The sequence below is a fragment of the Peromyscus eremicus genome, chromosome 23 (genome assembly GCF_949786415.1).
Source record: "Peromyscus eremicus chromosome 23, PerEre_H2_v1, whole genome shotgun sequence".
Lineage (NCBI taxonomy): Eukaryota > Metazoa > Chordata > Mammalia > Rodentia > Cricetidae > Peromyscus > Peromyscus eremicus.
The window spans coordinates 42438831-42455698 of record NC_081438.1 but is presented as its reverse complement, the minus strand read 5'-3'; positions in this window follow the sequence as shown (position 1 = coordinate 42455698).

Sequence of the window (16868 nt, the reverse complement as noted above, 5' to 3'; positions counted from 1 at the left end):
GGGCTGGAGAGATGTCTCAGTAGTTAAACACTCTGGCTGCTTTTGCAGAGGACCTGGGTTCAACTCCCAGCACACCCACATGACCTCTCACAACTGTCTGTAACTCCAGTTTCTGGGGATCTGATGCCCTATTTTGGCCTCTGAGGGTACCAGGCCTACAAATGCTGCACAGACATACATGCAAGCAAAACAACCCATACACATAAGAGGGGGGGCTATAGTAGATCATTCTTCAGACCATGTAGTACACACACATGATTGCTAATACATCCCAAGGAATTGCATACAGTCCCTGCATATTTTCTTCCAGCCACCTCCCCTGCATACCTTACTTAGAGGTCTTTCTCTAGTTGTTACAGCACATCCTATAAGCTGAAGCACCAAGAAACCTCCTAGATCATCCAATGATGGGAGGCAGTTAGTATGTGAATTCCCTACTTCTACCTGTTCAATTGAAAGCTCCCCTTGGCCTCACTCCCCACCACTCCAAACCCTGCCCTTCTCAGGAAGCCTGCCAAGCAGCAGCTCCTCCACTTGAGCTGCTCAAGACTGAGCCTACAGGGTATTTAAGCTCTGGTCCCTGGACCTGCCATGCAATTTCTCTTCCCTCTCCCCCACCCCACTTCTGGGGGGTGCTTGAGAGTCACCCAGGGGTGCTTTGCTCATTAAACCTGGACTTTTGATTTGGCTTGATCTGGCTTTTTGAATCCACTACCAGGGATCCAAAAATACTTATCACTACCCTCCCTTGTTGATGGAATGGTAGACCTAGATGTGTCTCTGTCCAAGCAAGGACATGTTTCTCTGCTTCCTGAGAATTGTAGTGGTGGCAGTGGTCATTTGTCAACTCCTTTATCAACTTGACTGTGCCACAGAGAGCTCCCTTCTCCAATTCTGGGTCCCTTATTACTTCATTTCATAAGAGTGAGAGACAATAAGGATCCAGCTAGGTTGGGCCAATGTGAGGCAACTACGAAACTATTCTAATACTCCCCCATCAGGTAACTTTGGATTCTGTCAGCCCAACACTCCTGGATTTGTGACCCTATCACATGCCTACTTCCCTCCTTGTGGTGATAGATAGATAGATAGATAGATAGATAGATAGATAGATAGATAGATAGATAGATAGATAGATAATTGATAGATAGAGATGGTAGATAGATAGACAGACAGACAGACAGACAGACAGGTAGGTAGGTAGGTAGATAGACGATAGTCTTTTTCTGTACTCCTGAGTGGTATGGGTATCCTTGTTATCTGTTCCTGTTATGGAAATTCTGTCCTCCTAGCACAGCAGCCATTAACCATCTTCCTCAGAGCATCTGTGGTGCCCTCAGGCTCTTGCCTGTTGATGATCGCTTCTTCATGGAAAAAGGAGGAACAGGTCCAAGGAGATGCCCTGTTGGTAAAATGCTTGTTGCCCCAGCATGGGGAGCTGAGTTTGAATTTTCAACATCCACATGAAAAACTGTGCACAGAGATTCTGGCCTGTAATCCCAGAGCTGGAGAGGCAGACACAGAGAGGGTCCTTGAGAATTACTGGTCAGCCAATCCAGGCTCTGGAAGAGACCCTGCTTCAAAAAGTAAGGCACAGACTTCTAGATAAGATGGCAGACCAGAAGCCTCACCACTGGAACTCGGTGGAAGAAAACAGTCAAAATAATGCACAGTACGTGCCTAAGACTGCAAGAGACAAGGTCTAGAAATGAACTTACTAAGCCAGGGTAGATCTCTGCAGGAAAGAGACAGGAGAGTTGAGAATCAGAGCCCATTGGAAAGTTCCCTTGAAGCTGAGCCCCAACCCAAATCAGGCTGCCTGAGGCAAAGCAGAAAGTGCCAGGAAGTGCTGCTGCTCGTGTATATCTGACCTACAGGACCAGAGGGGGCAAAAGCTGAGTGCAGGGGTCTAAAGGAACTGCCAGGGAAGGGCGTGAAATGTCCTCTTCCCGATATGATACACCAGAACCCACTGAACGGCAGCTGCGGACCATGGTTCCTGTTTGTGCCTATTGCACATAGCACCAGAGGAAGGCTCCGAGAGCCAGAAGGATCTAGAACTTCATCTTTCAACTTAGCACATCTGTGTCAACAGTTTGCTTCAAGTTTTCTCTTTATTTATTTTTTATTGAAAAACATTTTTATATAACATATTCTGATCACAGTTTCCCTTCCCCCAACTCCTCTCATATCCTCCCCACCTCCCCATCCACCCAACTCCACATCTTTCTCTCTTTCTTTCCCTCCCCCCACTCTTTCACACACACACACACACACACACACACACACACACACACACACACACACACAGGCGAACAACAAAACGAACAAACAAACCATAATAAAAAGAAAAAGCACAAGAAACACACACACATAGCCATTAAAATCCATTAAAAACACACAATATTTGAAACCATAATATACCAGCAAAAGGCCAGTAAGACAAAAAAAATGTCCAAACAAAGAAATACCAGGCAAAAAAGTCTACAAAAATATGATTGAGTTTGTTTTGTGTTGGCCATCTACTGGAGGGCCCAGTATATATGGGTTAATATACCCAGTGAGACTCCATTGGAGAGAATTGATTTTTCCTTTGCAAGTGTCAGTTGCAGATAGCTTCTTGGTTAGGAGCCACTCACCCGGCCCGCACCGTCTAGGTGCTAGGACCCCATCTGGCGTGAGCATTCACAGGCCCTGTGCATGCTGCCAGGACTGGTGAGTCTACATGTGCATCAGTCCTGTTGTGTCTAGAAGACACTGTTTCAGGGGAGTCCTCCGTTTCCTCTGGCTCTTACGATCTTTCTGCCTCCACTTCTGCCTAGCTCCTCGATCTCTGAGAGGAGGCATTGGACGAGGACTTCCCCTTTATGACCAAGGGTTCCAAAAGCTCTCACTCTCTGCACACTGTCCAGTTGTGTGTCTGTTTTAGTTCCTATCTGCTGCAATAGGAAGCTTCTCTGACAATGGGTAGAGCAGAATGTCAGGGGTTAATGTATTGCTGAGTTCCTTTAAGCAAAACAATAGTATTTAGTTTTCTCCTAGGTCCATGACCTATCTAGCCTCAGGTTCTTAGCCATCTAAGCAGTGTCAGGCATGGGTTCCATTTCATGGCGTGGGCCTTAAATCTGGTCAGAGAGTGGCTAGTTACTCCCGTAGTGTCTGTGCCAATATTCCAGCAGTGTATCATGCCGGCAGGTCACTGGTGTAGACCTCAGGGTTCGTAACTGGGTTCGTGTTTCTTTTTCCTCCAGTAGCACGCAGAGCACCTTCCAGTACTGTGAACACGGGTCAGTAGAGATGAAGGCTCTAGGTAGGCACCAGCTCAGCTTCTCTATGTTCAATGAGAGTCGTAAGCACTGTCTTCATCAGTGGGGCCTTACTATCAGTTTGTGGAGAGCAACCAGTAGCCTTGGAAATAGCCTGAGACGTTAGAGTTTTCATGGGACCTTTCCTGTTAGTTACTCTCCACTTGAGCTCTGCTTGTGTACTGCTCACTTAGTTTTTAGTGTTGCGGTGAGTGTTTTCCACCCGCTCTGGTCTAATGCATTATTTACCATACCTTCTACCCACATACCTGCTCTAGTCTAATGCATCCTTCACCATATCTTCTACCCACATATGGCACCTAGAATCCCCACATCTTTCCTTCGTTCTGTCATCCTGTCCCGTCCCGTCCTCTCTTCACTTCTTTTTTTTTTTTTTTTTTTTTTTTTTTTTTTTTTTTTTTTGGTTTTTTCGAGGCAGGGTTTCTCTGTGTAGCTTTGCGCCTCTCCTGGAACTCACTTGGTAGCCCAGGCTGGCCTTGAACTCACAGAGATCCGCCTGGCTCTGCCTCCCGAGTGCTGGGATTAAAGGCGTGCGCCACCACCGCCCGGCCTCTCTTCACTTCTTAATTACAACTTTCCGTAGCTTTAACCATCTCTAAAATCTCAACTTTTCCCTCCCAGATATTTTACACACCCTATTTCTATAACTTTTCAAAGTCAGTCTAATACTTATCCTTATTCTCACTCACTTCAAATTTCTATTTTATTTTATTAACTGAAATCTGAGCATATCCCATACTATCCTTGGTTGTTCCCTCCGACAGTAGTTGAAGTCACAGTGGCCACTCTTGTTAATTGACTACTACACAATCTGCATAGTGAGAACATCCAGCAACTACAGTTAACATTCTTCTCAGGGGACGAGATAGAGTTCATACCAGGCACCTTGAAGTCCTGGACTAAGGACCTGTTCTGTGAACTGTGCACCTCAACTCTACCACGACCATGTCCCACTTGAACATTACAAATATTTCAAGTAAAAGAATATAGATCTTTTGAAAATCCACAAGCAACCAAACAACTCAGATGTATAAACCCCAAATATATAACATAGGAAACACAGAAAACCAAGGCAACATAACTCCTCCAAAAATCCCTCATCTGTGGTCATCTAATGAGAGCAATGAGATGAAATCTCAGACAGAGAACTCAAAAGAACAATTATAAGAACATTCAAAGAGATGAACCAGGGAGGAAAACCTATACACAGCATTCCTCTGTCACCTCTGCTTCAGTCTGTGCCCTCTGCCTTGCCTCCCTCCATGACAACTATGATCTGTAAGTGTAAGACAAATCAACCCTGTCTGTCCTATATCTATATCTATATCTATATCTATATCTATATCTATATCTATATCTATATCTATATCTATATGTGGTATATATAGATATATCCAAAGAAACCAAAGAAGGAAAAAACATCAAGAAATGCCAACAGCTGAGTGGAATAAGGAAGCTGTGCAGGATGTGAAAGAGGAATTTAATAAACGGATGAAAATACTACAGAAGTGCTAATCTGAAATGCTAACAATGAAAAATGGAGTCAAGTAAAACATTCTGTAGAAAGTCTCACCAACAGAACAGCTCAAGGAGAAAACAGAATATCTGTGTCTGAGACGAAATGGAGTAACTGGAGCAACCTAACAAGGACAAAGGTAAAACACTAAGAAGGTATAAGAATTCCAGGATTCTGACGGCATTACTAAGAGACTGAACCTGTGAGTTCTGTGCACAGGAGAACACGATTCTAAAGGCATAGAAATGGTTTTTAAATAATCACAACAGAAAGTTTCCACAAGTTGGGAAAAGAAATGCCAATCCAGACCTAGGGGCATTCAGACACCAAGAAAGAGGAGCAGGAGGCCCTCCTCCCCTCATCATATTATAACTAAAACACAAATGTACACAACAAAGAGTCTTCAAAGTAGCAAGAGAGAAATATCAAGTCATGAAATTTGCAGACAAATAGATGGAACTAGAAAAATCATCCCGAGTGTGGTAACCCAGACCCAGAAAGATAAATATGGTATCTATTAACTTTAAATGGATATTATCTGTTAAATAAATGATAATCTAGTTACAATCTGTAGACCCAAGAGGTTAGGACTGCTCTAGGGAAGACCAACAGACCTCCCTGGGAGGAGGAAATAGAGAAGATTCTGCAGGTTCACTGGGGGTGGGAGGAATGAGGTGGGGTATGGAGAGAGAGTGTAGGAAGAGACAGCTGGAATTGGGGGGGCATTGGGGGTGTGGAAACCTAGTGCAATGGAAACTTCCTATAATCTATGAGGGTGAGCCTACTGAGGACTCCTAGTAATAGAAGATACAGAATCTGAACTGTCCATCTGTTGTAGCCAGGTAAGGCTTCCAGTGCCAGGACTGGGTTGCATTCAGTTAAGTTGTTGGCTGAGGGGGTCCCGTGGAGATCCCTAAACAACCCAGACTGACGCTAGGACAGAAGGTCACTCTCTGAAAACTGACAGAGGGGCCCCACTGCCAAGGACAATATCCACACAGCTCATTGAATGTAGAGAGGTCAAGCTGGTGCCTACATGAGGCCTTCAACCCTACAGTCTTGTCTCTTTGGCATGAGAAGTTACTCTGCAGGCTTTGGAAAGAGAAATCTGGACACCAACCCAGCCACAAAACCCTCAATCTATAATCTGTACTGCCTGCAAGATGTGCTGGGACAATGGTGGCACAGAACTTGTGGGAGTAGCCAGCCAATGTTTGGTTTAACTTGAGGCCCACATCATGAGAGAGAGCCAATGCCCTACTCTGCCTATATGGCCAGGATCTAAAGAAGTATAGCCCCAGAGACCTAAGGTAGAACCAAAGACAACTGGAAAAAAAATCCATGAAATTATTCCTAATGATACTCTGCTATACTCAGATTGGTTCACATGCAGACATCATCAGAGAGGCTCCCTATGGCAGCAGATGGGTGCAGAGACCTACAACCAGACATCACATGGAGAGAGAATCTAAATTGGAGGTCTCCATCAAATCCCTCCCCTCAGAGATTGGAGAACCCCGTAGAGAGGGAATAAGGATCGTAAGAGTCAGAGGGGATGGAGGACACCAGGAGAATCAACTAAGCATGGCTCATACAGGTTCACAGAGAATGAAGCAGGAAGCATAGGGTCTGCATGGATCAGCACCAGGTCCTCTGTGTGTTATGGTTGTCCTTTGGTGTTTTGTGGAACTCCTTACAGTGGGAGCGGGTGTATCTTTGACTCTTTTGTCTACTCTTGGGACTCTTTTCCTCCTATTGGGTTGGATGTCTGCATGTAGAAGAATGCAAATAGATCCATATTTATCATCTTGCACAAAACACCTCAATGTAAAACCAGATACACTGAACCTGATAGAAGAGAAAGTGGGGAACAGCCTTGAATGAATTGGCACAAGAGAAAACTTTCTTAACAGAACACTGACAGCTGAAGTCCTAAGATCAACAATTAACAAATAGGACCTTAGCTGGGCATGGTGGTTCACACCTTTAATCCCAGTACTCGAGGGACAGAGGCAGATGGATCTCTGAGTTTGAGGCCAGCTTGGTCTACAGAGTGAGTTCCAGGAGAGCCAGAGCTACACAGAGAAACTCTGTCTCAAAAAAAAAAAACCAAAGAGAAGGAGAAGGAGGGAAGGAGGAGAGAGAGAGAGAGAGAGAGAGAGAGAGAGAGAGAGAGAGAGAGAGAGAAATGAAACTTTTCATGAAACTGAAAAGCTTCTGTAAGGCAAAGGACACTGTGAATCTGACTAAGCAGCAGCCTACAAAATGGGAAAAGATTTTCACCAACCCCACCTCTGATAGAAGACTAATATCCAAAATATATAAAGAACTCGAGACACTAGATATCAAAAATAAAAACAAATAATCCAGTTTAAAAATGAGGAACAGATCTAAACAGAGAATTCTCAATAGAGGAATCTTAAATGGTCAAGAAACACTTAAAGAAATGTTCAACATCCTTAGTCATCAGGGAAACACAAATCAAAACTACTTGGAGATTCCATCTTACACCTGTCAGAATGACTAAGATTAATAATACAAGTGACAGCTCATGCTGGAGAGGATGTAGAGCAAGGGGAACACTCCTTGCTGGTGGGAGCATAAACTTATACAGTCACTTTGGAAATCAATATGGTGGTTTCTCAGAAAGTTGGGAATTGATCTACCTCAAGACCCAAATATACCACTCTAGGGCATATACACAAAGGATGCTCCACTATACCAAAAGGACATTTGCTCAACCATGTTCATTGAAGATTTATCCACAATAGTCAGAAACTGGAAACAACCTAGATGCCCCTCAACTGAAGAATGGATAAGGAAAATGTGGTACATTTACACAATGGAGTATTACCTAGCTGTTTAAAAAAAATTACATGGATGGAACTATTAAAAAAAATCATCCTGAGTGAGATAACCGAGACTCAGAAAGATAAATGTTGTATGTATTTGTTTATAAGGGGATATTAACCATTAAGTAAAGGATAACCAAGCTACAGTCTGTAGACCCAGAGAGGTTAAGTAAAGAGGATGGATCTAGGAGGGACACAGGGATCTCCTTGGAAATGGGAAGTAGAATAAATTTTTTGGTCAGACTGGAAGCAGGTAGGGATATGAGGGGTCCAGGTATGGGGGACATGGGAGAGTAAGAGAGTGTGGGTAGAGATAGCTGGAATTGGGGGTGGTGTCTGTGGGGTATAGAATCCTGGTACAGTGGAAACTTCCTGGAGTCTATAAAGGTGGTCCTAATGATAATTCCTATTAATGGGGAATTCAGAGACTCGACTGGCCATCTCTTGTAGCCAGGCAAGGCTTCCAGTGATAGGAATAGGGTACATACAATTGAGTTGTTGGCCAAGCGGGTCCCACCCCTCACCACAGGCAAGGGTGAACCAATCCTAAGGGCATGCATGGAGGGGAGCTGACTCCACCCCCTTGCCTGAGTGGGGTGGCTCCAGTGGCCTGGACTGACCAGCTCAGCTACCTACCACCCCGGTCCACATTTGGGCCTTGGGTTGATCCACCCTAACATCTATCCCATCTAGGACCTGTTGGAGCTGGTGAAGGACCTGGTCCTGTAGAATGAAACCCGCAAGGTCTCCAAGACCTGGAGTGCCACAGGATATCCCAGAGGAGTTCGGGCGATGATGGTGTACCAGAAACCAGAGGCCTTGAACCAGACCAGTGACTCACTGCAATGAGCATTTGCCAGTGAAGCTGATGGGACAAAGGGGTATATTATATGGCACACCAAAGCCTCCAATGCCTCCAGGATGAATGAAGAGGTGTTGGAGAGACAGGAAAGAAGAAGCTAAGAGATTTTTCTGTTGTAGTGGTGGTTTTTGTTTTGGTTTGGTTTGGTGAAGGTGTATAGGTGTGTGTGGTGTGTGGATGTGTATGGTGTGTGTGGTGTGTGTGGTGTGTGAGTGAAGGGTGTTGTTTTTGCTTTTGTTTGCTTGCTTGCTTACTCTGTTTTGTTTTCTTTTGTGGGGGGCATGGCAGGGATGAGGAGGAGTTGTGGGGGACCAGGAGGTGAGCAGAATTGGGGTGCATGATGTGAAACTCTTGAACAGTCAATAAAAAATTAAATTAAATTAAAAAAAAAATTTAAAAACTACATCTTGCCATTTGCTTAACACAGTCACATTTAAGTTATAACACCAGTAAATAATTTTGTCACAATCTTTTTAGGGTTCTATTATGATCTGTAACTACATAAATGTCCCCCTACTGATGAATTTGGAAGGTGTCTTCAGTTTCCAGCACTCCACATAATTCTCAATTAAGCAGTCTCTTGTATCAATCTTTGCCTGTTTCTTATGTCTCAGATGTCTTTCTGGGTCTGGGTTACTTGACTTAGTGTGATGTTTTTTAATTCCATCCATTTACCTGCAAAGTTAATAATGATTTTATTTTTGTTTACAGTTGAATAGTATTCCACAGTACATATGCATCACATTTTCAACATTAATTTGCCAGTGAAGGACACTTGGGTTGTTTCCATTTTCTGGATCTTGTGAACAGAGCAGCAATGAACATGGCTGAGCAAGTGTCTCCAGAGGGGGATGTTGAGTCCTTTGGGCACACGCCAAGGAGTGGTATAACTGGGTCATGTGGTAAATTTATTTTTAGCTTTTTGAGAATTCTCTACACTGATTTCCAGAGTTGCTGCACCAGTTTTCAATCCCATCAACAGTGAATGGGAGTTCCTTTTTCCACGCATCACTGTTCTGCTGATCTTTGCCATTCTGCCTGGGGTAAGATGAAGTCTCAAAGTTATTTTGATTTGAATTTCCCTAATTGTTAGGGACAATGAACATTTTTTGAGGGAGTTCTTAGCCACTTTTCTTTTATTTTGAAGACTCTCTGTTCTCAAAAACAGTAAATGGGTTCCAAGGCTCACTTTTTAAACAAGTCAGTGTGTGTGTGTGTGTGTGTGTGTGTGTGTGTGTGTTTCACTTTTTCGAATTCTTTATGTGTTCAGGGTATTAATTCCCTGTCAAATGTATAGCTGGTGAAGATTCTTTCCCATTCTGAGGGCGTTCTCTTTACCCAGTTGATTACTTCTTTAGCTGTGCAGAATTAGTTTTATGAAGCCCCACTTGGGGAAGTGGACTCCTGTGTAGAAAGTCCTTTCCCACACCTCTATCATGAAGGGTAGGTACTGCCTATGTTTTCTTCTAGAAGTCTCAGATTTTTTTTTCTTTTTTCTTTTTATTTATTCTTTTTTCATACAATACATCCTGGCCACAGCCTCCCCTCCCTTGCTCCTCCTGGTACCCCGCCCCAACCACTCCTTTCCCTGGATCCACTGCTCCTCCGTTTCCCATGAGAAAAGAGCAGTGGATACCACTGTGATATCAACTGAACATGGAACAACAAGATGCAATCAGACCAGACACAAATCCTCAGATCAAGGCTGGACAGAGCGACCCAGGAGGAGGAAAAGGAGAGCCGGCAAGAGTAAGGGGTGTTTCAAATTTTATGTTAGGTCTTTGATCCATCTGGAGTTAGGTTGCGTGCAAGGTGGTAAATATGGGTCTGATTTTATTGTTCTATTTGTGAATATCCATTTTTCCCAGCACCATTTCTTAAGGATGTTTTCCTTTCTCCAGCTTACGCTTTTGTTATCTTTGTCAAATATTAAGTAGTGTGTACTCATGTTCGGGTCTTTAATTTTATTCTAATGGTCTACATGTCTTTTTTGTGCCAGTACCATGTTGGGTTTAAATTTATTTATGTATTTTTGTGTTTTGAGACAGAGTCTATATAGTCTGGCTGTTTGTCTATCCTGAAGCTTGATATAGATAGATAGATAGATAGATAGATAGATAGCTAGATAGATAGATAGATAGATATAGATAGAGATAGAGATATAGACATATAGATATAGATATAGATATAGATAGATATATCAGGATAGCCTCAATTCAGAGATTCCCCCATGCCTCTGCCTCCCCTAGAATTAGAATTTGATGTGTGTCTATGCTCTGTTTACAAGTATTTTGCTGAGCACTTTTGAGTCTATGTTCAATACATATATTAGCCGGTAGTTTTCTTTTTAGTGTGTGTCTTTACCCGGTTTTGGTATTAGAGTGATACTGGTTTTACAGATGAAGTTTAGGAGTGCTCCTTCTGTTTATATTTTTAAGAATTGCTTAAGAAGGACTGGCTGCAGATGTTTGAAATTCTGGTAGAATTCTGCTGTGACTCCATCTGGGCCTGGACTGTTTTCAGTTGGAGGCTTTTATCACTATTCTGTCTCCCCATTTGCTGAGGTCTGTTTGGGTTGTTGACTTTTTCCTTGTTTAATTTTGATGATTTGCCTGAACCTAAAACTCATCCATTTCTTTTTTTTTTTTTCTGTTTGACCTGTTATTTTATTTCTGCAAGCTCCACTGGGGACGTATGAAACTCGTAGCTATAAGTCTTCAGATATGAGTACCTATCCTGGAGTAACTGCAAAAATCATGAAAGCAGAAAGGATTATTGCCAGGATAGGGGTTGAGGAGCAATAGAGAGGGGCCAGAAGGGTTCAAATGATCTGATCAGAGAAGAAGGAAGGTGGACTCTCTAGGGAGGGGGAGGGAGATAAATACAGAAGGAGGGGGGTAAATAATAATAAAGATGTCTGAAAAGTCATAAGGAATCTTACAACTAAATATAAAAAACATAAAACATTGAATTCTGCAGCAAGCTGCAAGAATATATTACAGAGATTCAGCTGTATATAATAAGCTATACCTTGACTGATCAAGGTGTCCTTCAAGAGGAAGCCATTTATCAAGGAATATTTGGTATTATTTTGCTTATTAATATATATCAGCTGTCTTCTGCTATGAAGTTCTTGTACGCTCATATACTACTAGGCCATTTGGCAAACAGTTTAGCTTCTTAGACCCACTGCTGATCCACTAGGTAACACCCCTGCAGGGCCTAGAAGACAGGCAGGCTATAGATGCATAGCTTTATTTCTTGTGCAAATGAAACTCAGACCTCCCTTCCCCAGATAGGGAAAATGGCATTCCAGAGCAATTGACTCAGAACAAAGGATGTTTTTGCATATCCAGGTGGAGTGAAGGATGGGGCAGGATTCCTGGGCAGAGCAGAGTCACATGGCCAGGAGAATCAAAACAAGGCAGTTTCTGTAGCTGGTAGATAGAACCATGTTACTGGAGAGAAGAGAACAGGGCAGAGTTTCTCAGAGCCAGGGGTAAGGAGCAAGGAAGGAGAGATGGAGGACAAAGGAACAGAGGACAAAGATGAAATCAAAAGCATAGGAGCTTAGTTAGGTCGACGACAGGGTAGTAGGTACAGAGAGGAGCTGTATGTGAGGACGGAGCTGAAGCTGTATAGACAGAACTTCGTCTTTGAGAAATAAAGTAACAGACAAAAGAGTATGGTGTATATAGATTCTTTTCCCTCAGATACCCCCTTCCCCCCCCTTTCCCCCCTCCCCCCCCCCCCCGCAGGGCATAGCATCTTTCCCAGGATCCTGGGAGAGATTTTCTCAGGGCAGGCCCTTGGGAAAATTCCATCATAATTCTGTATAAAAACATGCATATATACTTTAAATGAACTTTTCTTGTCTGACTGACAATGCTGCCTCCAAGAGCCAAAGACACCTAAGAAAAAATCCCGTATCCAGCACGAATGAAAAGCCCTATTTTAAGTCAGGGTTGTCCGAAAGACTCTTCAAACACACAGCCTATTGCTCTTGCCCTTGGTTGCTCCCCAGAGGTGGAAGGTGAATCCCTGCTGCTAAGAACAGCATGCCCTTTAGAAACACGATCCAGAGGCTCCTGAGCTGGAGTGATCTGATTTGTGTGGTACACAAAGTACCACACAAGATTCCAAAGCACAGAAGCAACCAACAGCCCTATCCAGCTGTGATGCCTGTGAATCACAACAACCAGGACGACACAATAGCCCTAAGGATGCAGTAATGGCACATGCACCTTGACAGAAACCTAACCAATTACTTAGTGCTGGTGAAGTCATGAATCTTGAAGAAGAACACACAACCACCACTTTACTAAATAGGCATAATCCTTAACTACATTCTAAGTACCTGTCCCTATACCACAGATGAGTGCAGTTCTCACCCCTCATCAAGGAAACTTCTCTTTGCAACAGATGGAGACCGCTACAGAAAACCACAACCAATCAAAATGCAGAGTTGTGGAGCCCGGTCCCATGGATACATCTACAACATAACTCCTGCATCTAATGCTTGGGGAACACTGCAAAAGATGAAGCAGAAAGATTTTAAGAGCCAGATGATCAGGGAGTTTGAAGTAAAATTGTGGCATAAGGAATGCCAGAAGCTACACCCTTAAAGTCTCACCAACATGACCATCTAAACTTGAGGTGAACAAGAATGACACCAGCTTTTCCTGGGGGGATGAACAAGAAGACACCAAGAGTTGAGCAAGGAAAACAAGTCAGAGTGGACTGGGGAAAGACGTCAAGGCCTCAATGGTATACAAAAAACTAAAAGCAGCCAGGCAGTGTGGCACAGGCCTTTAACCCCAGCATTTGAGAGACAGAGCCAGGAGAATCTCTGTGAGTCTGAAGCCAGCCAAGTCTACAGAGTGAGTTCCAAGACAGCTAGGGTTACACAGAGAAACCCTGTCTCGGAAAGAAAAAATTAAAGGTTTCCATCTAAGGAATGCTGAGAGTGGGAGAAATTGTTTTATCCATGGGAGAGCACAACAATTAGTTGTCCAATAACCAAGTGGTCAGCCCTGAAAACGTACATATGAGTCACATTATTCAGACTGAGCAGGTAATGTTTAGGAATACACATGCATGTGCATATACATATATGCATGTAACAGCAGTTAATGAAGAAGTGCAAGTAGGGGTACATGGGAGAGTTTGGAAGGAAGAAAGGAAGGGAGAAATGATGTAATTATATTGCAATTTGAAAAAGAAAAGAAAAAATGAAGAAAGAGGAAAAACAATCTTACTACATTTTGTAATTACCAATGTAATTACCTCAAACTAGCTCAGCTGCTGCATAGCTTTGATGGTACCATGTTCCCTGTCCTTCCTCTGTGACTTGCTTCTGCCCCTGACTGTACAGGTGAGTCATTGTAAACGGGTCTAACATCACTCACTGGAAGCCGTGAAAGCAATGCCCCCAAACATTCGCAAAATATATTGTAAGCAACATGGAGGTGACTTTGTGTGCTCTTCTGAGTCAGTAAGGCTCATGAAACCTGATGTGCTGTCCAGTAAAAAGAGAGGATGGCCTTTATTTAGAACTTCTTAGATTAGACTCTCTTAAAATACATCTATGAAATTGCCAAGAGTAAAATTTAAAAAACAAATAAAATTAGCCAATTATGAAAAACAATAAGGTGCAGAGCAATTGAGGAGGACACCCAGGGTCAAGCCTGGCCTGAGAGTGCACTAGTACATGCACACACGTGCTGTGGTGTTTGAATGAGAGTTTCCCACAGAGGCCTGTGTTTTTCTAACACTTCATCCCCAGTGGGTAGCACTGCTTGGGTAGGCTTGGGAGTATGGCCTTGCTGGAGGAAGTATGTCACTGGGTGTGAACTGGTAGGTTTGGGAGGTGTGGCCTTGCTGGAGGAAGTATGTCACTGGGTGTGAACTGGTAGGTTTGGGAGGTGTGCCCTTGCTGGAGGAAGTATGTCACTGGGTGTGAACTGGTAGGTTTGGGAGGTGTGGCCTTGCTGGAGGAAGTATGTCACTGGGTGTGAACTGGTAGGTTTGGGAGGTGTGGCCTTGCTGGAGGAAGTATGTCACTGGGTGTGAACTGGTAGGTTTGGGAGGTGTGGCCTTGCTGGAGGAAGTATGTCACTGGGTGTGAACTGGTAGGTTTGGGAGGTGTGGCCTTGCTGGAGGATGTATGTCACTGGGTGTGAACTTTGAGCACCTGAAGCCTCACCTTCCTTGCAGTTTGCTCCCTCTGCTTCATGCTTGCAGTCCAAGATGAGTTATCTGCATTGTGCTCCAGCCACCACACTGCCTCTGCCTCTGCCTTACTGTCATGGACTCTAACCCCCTGGAGCCATAGGCCAAAATAAATTCTTTCTTCCATAAGTTGCCTTTGTTGTGGTGTTTTCACAGTGGCAGGAGAGTAACTAATATATATACACACACATATACATACCATGTACAGAAACACAGTGTTATTTGGCATGTTTGTGCTCATTAAGGACAAGCAGCTGAACTTGGCTCATTGGGACCCAGGCTAAGGTCCTAGAAGCCAACAAGAAAGAATGGGGAGAGCCATTTGTTCTTCACCAGCAATTACAGCCATTTCCACATATGCCCTTTCCAGCTGTTTGAAATTCTGCCTCAAGTTGCGCATGGTCTTGGAGGTCTAGAGTATGTATAGTGTTGAAGGCCAACTAAAAGGGAGATCTATCTATGTAGCTGTGGGAAAGCCTTTATCCATGGTGGGGTGAGACTTTTCAGTAATGTGGTGACCTGGGGTCACCCATGCTCTTGTAACACTTCATCCACAGTCCTGTAAGTAGCCCAGTAAACTCCTTGGTTCATTAAGCCAGACTCATGCGGAATCATTTCTGTGATCTGTCATTGTTACCGTATCTGAGGTGAACAGATGTGTGCTCATATCTCCTCAAGAAAAAGTCATGCAACAGTGTGTAATGAGTCTCTTTTTTCATACTTAATGAGGTGACTCTAGGTATGTGTTAGTATTAATTATTTATCTCACTGTTGTGATGAAAATACCTGAAGAAAGGAAGGATTTATTCATTTATTTATTTTTGGCTCAGTTTGAGGATAAAGCCCATCATGGAGGGGAAGTGTGGTGGCAGGAGCAGGAGGCAACTGGTCATGTTGCATTTACAGTCAGGAAACAGAGAGCAATGGATGCTATGCTTGGCCACCTTTCTCTTTTTCATTCAGAACTCCAGCACATATAGTGATTGATGCCAACCACCGTTAGGCATCACACCTCAATGAACCTAATCTGGATACTCCCTCACAGCCATGCCCAGAGACTGGTCTACTAGATGAATCTAGATCTTGTCAAGTTGACTATATTAGGCATCACATTATTGATTCCTTATCTCACCACTGTGACCAAACCTAACCAGAAGCCACTCATGATGGTTAGTGTTCATTATCAATTTGACAGAATCTGGAATCACCTGGGAGATGGGCCTCAGGATAAGAAATTATCTTGATTGTGTTCATTTATGTGGGACAACTCACTTTAATTGTAAGGAAGACCATTTTCTGGGCAGGGGATTCTGACCTGTATAAAGTGGAGAAAGTGAGCTGAATACCAACATTTGTTCTTTTCTCTCTATTTCTTGACTGTGGAGGCAATGTGAGCAGTTGCTTCAAGCTCCTGCTACCTTGAGTCCCCTCCAACGATGACTTGTACCTTGAACCTTTCCTTCCTTAAGTTGCTTTGTCAGACTATTTTATCATAGCAAAGGAAAAGCCTTAGTCACTGTCTGGTCACTGTCCTGTGGCTGTGAAGAGACACCATTGTAGACAAATTTCTAAACAGTCTTATTAAATAAGAAACACAGGGCCAAATACAGGGGTGAAAGCCATAGAGATCAGAGAAATATTGATAGTCACCAGCTAACCTTACTCACCACGCCGCCGTAGCTTCCCCCGAGAGAACCAGTTTCTTCCTGTCTAACCTGTGCCTTTATTGTCTTGCTGTTCTGCCTTCTCATTAGCTCTTAACCCAGCCACCTCACTTCCTTGTCACTCCCTGTCTATACAGACCTCCAAGTCTCTATGGTTGATACTGGGATTAAAGATGTGTGTCACACCGGGCAGTGGTGGCGCACGCCTTTAATCCCAGCACTCGGGAGGCAGAGGCAGGTGGATCTTTGTGAATTCGAGGCCAGCCTGGTCTACAGAGTGAGATCCAGGAAAAGGCGCAAAGCTACACAGAGAAACCCTGTCTCAAAAAAAAAAAAAAAAAAAAAAGATATGTGTCACCATGCTTGGCTGTGTCCTTGAATACACAGAGACTCTGCCTACCATGTGATTGGATTAAG